Source organism: Triturus cristatus, chromosome 5_2 (genome assembly GCF_964204655.1).
Source record: "Triturus cristatus chromosome 5_2, aTriCri1.1, whole genome shotgun sequence".
NCBI classification, from domain to species: Eukaryota; Metazoa; Chordata; class Amphibia; order Caudata; family Salamandridae; genus Triturus; species Triturus cristatus.
The window spans coordinates 61,524,523-61,532,445 of NC_140588.1; the positions used below are offsets into that span (position 1 = coordinate 61,524,523).

Below are 7,923 nucleotides of genomic sequence, written 5' to 3' on the forward strand. Positions count from 1 at the left end.
TAGCTGTGTCTAAACTGGGGTGGGGAAGTGAGATTAAGAAAGAAGTTGGATTCAACCCAGATCTGTGACTGGGGGTGAGTGTCTGAAAAGTTTCAGCGCTCCGTCCATCATCTCTTTGTGTTTGCTTTGTTTGCCCTAAGTTGGCAGGGTATGCCCAGACGTGGGCCCCTTGCTCACTTTGCAACTCGATTCAAGCTAGCCTAGCTGAAGAGGGGTGTTACCCCGAAACTGGTCCCAGGATGCTTGTTTCTGGTCCAGGGAAGACATGGCTTGGCAGTTCGGGCTGGACTGTTCCCATGAGACACAAGGTCAAGACTGATTTGCATATAGCTGTGTCTGAACTGGGGTGGTGAAGTGAGCTAAAAAACGATGATGGATTGAACTCTGATCTGTGACTGGGGGTGAGTGTCTGAAAAGTTTCAGCGCTCCGTCCATCATCTCCTCGTGTTTGGTTTTGACATGAAATTACACAAAAGTTAAGAAATAAATCTAGGGAGTGTCAACATGTTGGCAAACAGAACCTTTGATTTTCTTCAGGAGCATTTAATCATTTTTTGTTCTACGCTGAATAATATAGCAAAATAAGGAAGCTTAATGGACCTCAGGTTATATAGGTGAGAGTATGAATATATGTAAGATCAAACAACGAATTGTAAATATTTCCACTACAAAGATATTAAAAGGTAAGTGAGAACCTAGAGAGCCCAGGCTATTGCCTAGCAAAGAGTAACCTCTCCTGGTCCTGGGACTGACTCATTATTGTCTGGGGAAGCAGCCTTTGCTCACCACACCCCCACAGAGCTGCCTGCTGCACCTTGTCACTCTGTGAGAAGCTTCTACTGTGTGACATGATGTGGACACCAGCACTTAAATGAGTTAGTCTAACCGCTGATGTGTGGTATCTGACATGGCTGTATGTTCTATGGATCACATACAAATTGCAGTAACAATCACTTTTGGAATGTTGGGCAGGCATACAGGGCAATATGGCAGTGCCAGAAGGGCAGGTCTAACAAGTCAGTGATTTATGTGTTTTTTGGCTTTTTGTGGGCCTGGCGGGATGGTTTTTATTGTTGATTCCCTTAATATTACTCCAAACCAGGCTTCTCCAATGAGTAGCTCGCACGCTACTGGTAGCTGTCCAGCTCCCCGAAAGTAGCTCTCCTGTTTGCAGCCTAGTCAACTAAATTAGAAGCATCTGCTGATTTGAATTTAACATACGTATACTAAATCTGAAAAACATGTGTTGGAAATGAAAATGTGTGTATTTTCAGAATCTATAAGCTGATGTTTCAAAATACAAATGTTCTAAATAAAACCTGATATATAAGAGATATAAATCAAATACACACACACAAACAGGAGACGACTACTAATGTTATAACCTTGGTGCCAAGGCATTGCAGTTATGGCTTTTATCTACTATCCATGTAGAGGCATCACACATTAACAAATCATTTTTAGGTCTCGCCTAGCGTTGCAACGCATGCGGTGCTTGCTCTGCGAGACCTCTTGTAATCGAGGAGATTTTGGAAGTAGAGTGGAAGCTCCGCCCATGCTTTTTATTGGCACTCGTCATTCTTTATGGTAAATGCTCACTTTCATTTTGAAGAGAGGCTTATTTGTTCCTTCCCTGTCTCCTTTTCGGCTCGCCCATCCGTACTAGATTGTTTGCTTGCGGCTTGAGACTGTCTCCTTTAATTAGTTGGTGAGCACTTTTTTTTCTTTATTCACGCAATGGCGACATCTTGTTTTGTATGTTAATGCTGAGCGTGGGACACCGCGCTGTTAATTTATTATTTTAACTTAATGTTAATGCTAAGCGCGGGACAGCGTGCTGTTTATTTATTATTTTAACTTGATGTTAATGCTCAGCGCGGACACTGCGCTGTGTATTTATTATTTTAAATTGATGTTAATGCTGAGCACTGGATACCGCGCTGTTTATTTATTATTTTAGCTTGATGTTCATGCTGAGCGTGGGACACCACGCTGTTTATTTATTATTTTAACTTGGTGTTAATGATGAACGGGGGACACCGTGCAGATTATTTTTTATTTTAACTTGCACGAGGATCCTTGGCATCTTAGTGATGATCACGCCCAGCCTCGTGCACCTGCTGCCGCCCCACGAGTTAACATACTAGCCACACGTTCTTATTAATAAGAAGAGTATTATGTGTGACCCCCCAAAGGTTTGAACCCGGGTGGGTGCACGCAAACTGACGAGATAATCACGATTACTCGTAGAACAGTAGTAAAACACAAGCAACAAATCCTAGCGCGAGACTCCAGGTAATGGCTTCCAAAAGGACCACACCCCCAAGGGCCTCAGTCCCTCTTTAATATAGACCACGGCCTCTAGTGCTTTAAACAGCATTAACATTCTGTGCTCTACCTTAAGGGTGCGTGTTTTGTTTTTTTAAATCGAACTCGATTCTGCTGCTACAGACAGGTTTTCAAGATACCACGCCTAGTCATCAAAAGTCACACAGGTGCTTGTGGGGCCCAGGGGTGGACTCGTAAAGCCTTTCGCCTGTTCTCGTGCCCAAACGGAGAAGGCAATTCAGACATGGGTTACATTGACTGAGTTTGCTAAAATAAAAGTTATGGTTTGGGGCCACAAAACCTGGAAATTGGGGGGCACAGCACAAGCCACAATATGCCCCTCTCATAGAATGCTAAATAGTTTAAGAACCCTTAATAAGAAGTGTTTTCGGGACCAAAATAAACACGGACTAATTATACGTTTAAGTAAAGGCCCGTGCCGAAATTTATAAGCTGTCTCTCAGCTAGTCACAACTGTACCATCACAGCTAGATGCAGACCCCAAACCGCCACAGTAAATGGCCCCCCACTCACCTAAGCTCCTCTCTCCTCTGCCAGCAGCTCGCCCTAGACTAAAATACATGCAGGTGCCTAACAGGGCCTGTGGAAACTCATTAAAGCTCCCCCCGGCCACTGCCGATGGCACGCTGGGATTTGTGGGAGGGTGTCACGTGTCCGTGTACCTGGCTGAACCAGTTCCCCCTGTGATTTTGGGGTGGAATCACGGCAACTGGCCCTTACTGTGCCTCGTTATGCAGGAATGCATCTCTCAAATGGCAGCATTCCTCTAGGCGCACAGGGTTGGAGGCGGACATCAAAGTAAGGTCAGTCAGAGAGCCTCTGATCTTACATTTGAGGGGCCTGTTGAACCACTATCCAAGTGATATACATATCCAGTGTCGGATAAATTCTAGGTTGTGCTATAGGTATGAGTAGCTCCTCTTTTTCATATGCATTCTGGTACTGGCAGGGGCATAAACCAGACCCCACAATGCAGCATCTCTGCCCAGGACCTCTGCACACACAAGGGAACCAGCCTCAATGACATTTCAGGATACTTTCACCAAATACTGGAGAGTAGCCCCCTCATTCGGCTCAATGTGGCTGACTACTAGTACCATAATGCAATGGAAAAGGCAAGCTACAATAAACTATTCATGCATCCATAGGGCAGCCTGGGCTCTTATGAAGCCTGGATGTTTAGCAGAGATTTCATGTTTTTCTCTCTTAATTCGTGTTTGAGTACCTTCTCCCACCCAGGAGTTTTCTTTGCATTTTGTGACCTGACCTCAGAACTGGTTTGCTCTTTGGGGCAGTATCGAAAAGACCTGCCTAGGGGAGGGTAGATACAGGTACAACATCCCATCCCTCCAACACCAGTTGTGGGCGGATTGTTATAAACTCTTTACTCTGTCTTCTATAAAATACCCAATACTTTCATAATTTCCTGAAAGTTGTTGCTAGTTTATAAATTGTTCTACGAATGCCTGGCTTACCAGATCTCTCGGGTAACAAGGGGTAATATGTAACTATCAAACTTGCTGCCACGTGTTTTAGCCAATTATACCATGCATGATGGAAACATCATGAAATTAGGTAAATATTTGGCATTGCAAGTATTTATTATGCATTTGTAGTCGTTATTATATTAAAACAAACTGCAAGTCCCAGAATCCAGAGTGGTACGCCTGGCTGAAGGGGACCGTCATGCTACAGAATCAATGGAAAACAGACATGACTTTTTTGACCAGACGGTGAATGGCAATTTTCATATTTTTTTTCCCAATGTAAAAATGTTAATGACTTAATTGGCCATGGAAAATGAATAATACGTGCTTTTACGTGACTTCTGGAATGGCGTAGTTTAAAAGTAAACATCCGCCATTAGCACGTAGGCGTTCTCTCAACAGGCCCCATTTTGCATGTTCATTTGTGGCTCCAACAGCTCGGAAACCGGCTTTATCCGCACCAGATTAGAATAGCGGTCATTCGGAGCGTGGCTGGCGTGAAGTGTCGGCAGTCCCCCGTCAGGGTTCATAGTGAGTGTAATGATGAACAGTGCAGGTGTAGGGATCTAAATCCCCAGCACTGCACAGTGGATCTGAGGTGTTATTCTGAGCAGACCAACAAAAAGCGGCGTAACAACACATCACATATTGCATTCTGGGTATTGTGGTCTTCTTGGTTTTAGTATCCGGGACAGAGGGTCAATAACGCCTAAAAACAACGGTTTTGCATCAGAAAATCTCAGGGCTGTATACACTGTGCGCCATGGCATGAAATGGCGTGTCAACTCCAAATCTCTTTAAAGTTAACAAAATTGAGGGCTGAAAGGGCGCAATGTCAATGAACATAACGCCATTCCACGAGGGTTTAGCTGAGTTGAAACATATCGGTATTCCTAGGTTCTGCCATTCAAAATTACTACATTTCAACCATTCCTAAACTACTTGATGGATGTATAACTTTCCCCCCAAAATATTCCAGGACTGGGGTTGGAATACCAAAGAAGCATTTACAATGCAATAGGTCTCGCATTACTGAAAGTTTGAGCTATTGGTGTTGCATTATTATTAGCAACGCCAATAGCTCAAACATTCATTAATGCGAGACCTATTGCATTGCAAATGCTTCTTTACATTATTTCTGGCAACCGTGCCTAAAGCACGTATGTGATCTTTCATATGATGGCCACTTTTGCAATCTCGTCAGATGTGTTTACTACTACATCTTTATTAATACTATGGAGTATTTTCAGTGACCACAAGTAGCTCTTATTACAGAAAAGGTTGGAGACACCTGCTCCAAACATTGCCAGCAGCAAGCACAAATGCATGCAATCTCCCATACCATGCAAAATACCTATGCAACATGTCTTTACACGTTCAAGACTGCCCAATTTGCAAACGTGGCCCACTTTTTTGGCTAGCTGGTTCGCTAATTAGGGCCCCTTTTATTTTGGCTTCCGGTCCCATCTTCTGTCTTGTCCAACCCTGTGCATAATAACAGCCACATCACTAATGTATTTCCTCTTCTCTAGAGCATAAACACTGCAATAGCGATTTTCGAGCTGTATGAGTTTTAGAGACAGGATGACTCCAATGTGATATAAAAGCTGACATGCAGCCTGTGAAGATATGAAACGAGCCATGCACTGTAAACAGAGGCCATTCTTGTTTATTTGAGCCCTGGTGGCAATGCAGTCACCTGGCTGTTTTTCCTATTTTCTCATTTAGTTCTCATTTAAACTGTATTTTAGGTCTGGGTAGAATTTTAGATACCTGCCAGTGCTCCTGTTATAAAAATAAAAAGCAGTACGTTTGATTGGGCAGCAGTTGTGTTAGCTGTCTTTTGCAGTAGGGATATTGTTCATGCCTAATAGAGACATTGTAAAACAGTCCCTGTGTGGAATTCAGTACGAAGGGGCTTTGCAAAGTGTCACCCTGCAACAAATAAAGTACCAAGTGGATTTATAACATGAAAGATCTGGCAAATGCAGTAAGGAGTGTTTTTATGTTGTGAGCTCTCTGACACATGCAATAAAAAAGTTTTATATACTGTGAATTCTGGCAAATGAAACAGGAGATGGGTCTTACGTTGTGAACTTTCTGTTGAAACCAATAGAAATGAACTTTACATTGTTTAACACTGAAAGAGCTTCTTACAAAGATCTTTGCTTCAGGTGGCACTAGAGAGCCTTAGTTTTAATTGTGTACGTTTGTGATTTTATATTTAGCATTTAGTTGTATGTGAATTAAATGTAAGTACTCTTTTTCTTTTCAAAAACAAAACACAGGCCAGACATTGATTTATTATGCGCAGGGCTCCCCGTTTTAAGGTATTTATTGTATAAGGTTTCTGTCTGTATTTATCCAGATTTATTTTTGGCCATTCTTTTGGTATTTTACCATATTTATTTTGTGTCTTGCGAATAAATGTAGTCATAAAATGGTATATTTCTATATCTATTTAACTGAAAAACATGCACTAATACTTTCATGCCTTCTGTGTTTTGGCAAATTAAGCGGCCAAATATAACAAAACACTACACACATAAGTAAATATTGGTGAAACTACAAATATATGTTAGCATATGCCTTTGTTTAAGGAAATCTCATCCAGTGTTTTACTCCCCATGCTGTCTATCTTCTCAACTGTTGGCCTGGAATTCAAGAAAGACAGCATGGAGAGTCACTCACAAGAGGCCTAATGCCCTGTATTTTTCCACTTTTAAATATAAATACAGGCAGGAAACACATTGTTTTCCTTCTGTATTTATCTGTAAAAATCAGTCAAAACAGAAAACTGGGAACCCTAATTTTGAAATTTGCAGAATTCGGACTTTCTTCTCCATACTACCTCCTTTAGTAAGACTTGGTCTGCTCCACCTCACTACTCTGAGGAACAACTGCTAAAAGGGAGTACTTGGTGCTCAGTTTGAGTTCTATAGAAAGGTATGACAGAGAATAGAAAGAGAAAGATGAAGAGAAAACATCTCGATGAGATATGATGAGGATTTTTTATCTTTTTTCAAAGAGAAGTGGTCTAAGCACCACAGAACATTGCGAAATACAAGAAAGTGTCCTTGGTAGCACAAAAGAGATTCAGGCTTGACCTGAAGGAAAACATTAAATATGGTTCATCATAATTTGATGAGTATGCATTTGATCTTTGTGAGGACAACAGTTGGAACTTGGATAGTGACAAGAGAGTGCCTTTGGATATGGAGAAAGGAATCATTTTAGATCCTCAGGATGTGGTTATGTTTTTACCAGATATTAGGGATCCTAGGAGTACGACTTGATAGCCTCTGACTCAGGTGGAGAGTTTATTAAGTTTAGAATTAAAAAGTGCTCACTTCTGCAGCACAGATACTAAAGTTGGAATGATACAGAGAGGATTAGCATGGCACCCTGCACAAGGATAACACGCAAAATCAGAGTAAAAACCAGGGGGGGGGCAACATTTACAAATCCTCCCTACGTCACAGACCCGTCCTCACACTAACTCATTCACACACGCATTCATTGGTGGGGCCAATAACACCAACACTCACACGTTTCTCTCACAGGTCTTCACACAGGAGGAGGGATGCGCTGGACATGTGGGGGGTACCTTATTACCTATAGGGAAGAAAAGTTATTTTACAGAATATACATCTGCATCACCACCTATAGGATCCTAACCTTAAACATCAAGGCACTCCACCACTTGGTCGACGGACCAATTTGTTGGACTGGTTGATGGTGATCTAGAACCAGCTAAAACACATTTAAGCGTCAGAATCCTCAATTGTCCTAATGGAAAAACCACAAACTCATAATATCTTGTTAATCAAATTAATTTATCTAAATCTTATTTGCAAGGAGCATTTTAGTCAATCAAAGTTGAAATTTTGTCAGATAACACAAATCGCATGACATTTTATCTTTACCTATTCTTTCTAAATGGGGTATTTTCTAATTCAATTGGCTCTGCATAAACCAAATCCTCTGCTCAATTTGTCCCAATAAAGCAGGCCAAACTCAAAGTTCGGAAAAGTTCTTTGCTCAGCACGTTGCAGTCCCAAAGATCACCAAAGGACCATAAAACGTG

General features: G+C 41.8%; 1 pseudogene; it reads left to right on the plus strand.

The window, feature by feature from the left end:
- The first annotated feature begins 7,178 nt into the window (after window positions 1–7,178).
- LOC146822660 (U6 spliceosomal RNA) lies at window positions 7,179–7,298 on the plus strand (annotated as a pseudogene).
- Window positions 7,299–7,923: the final 625 nt, after the last annotated feature.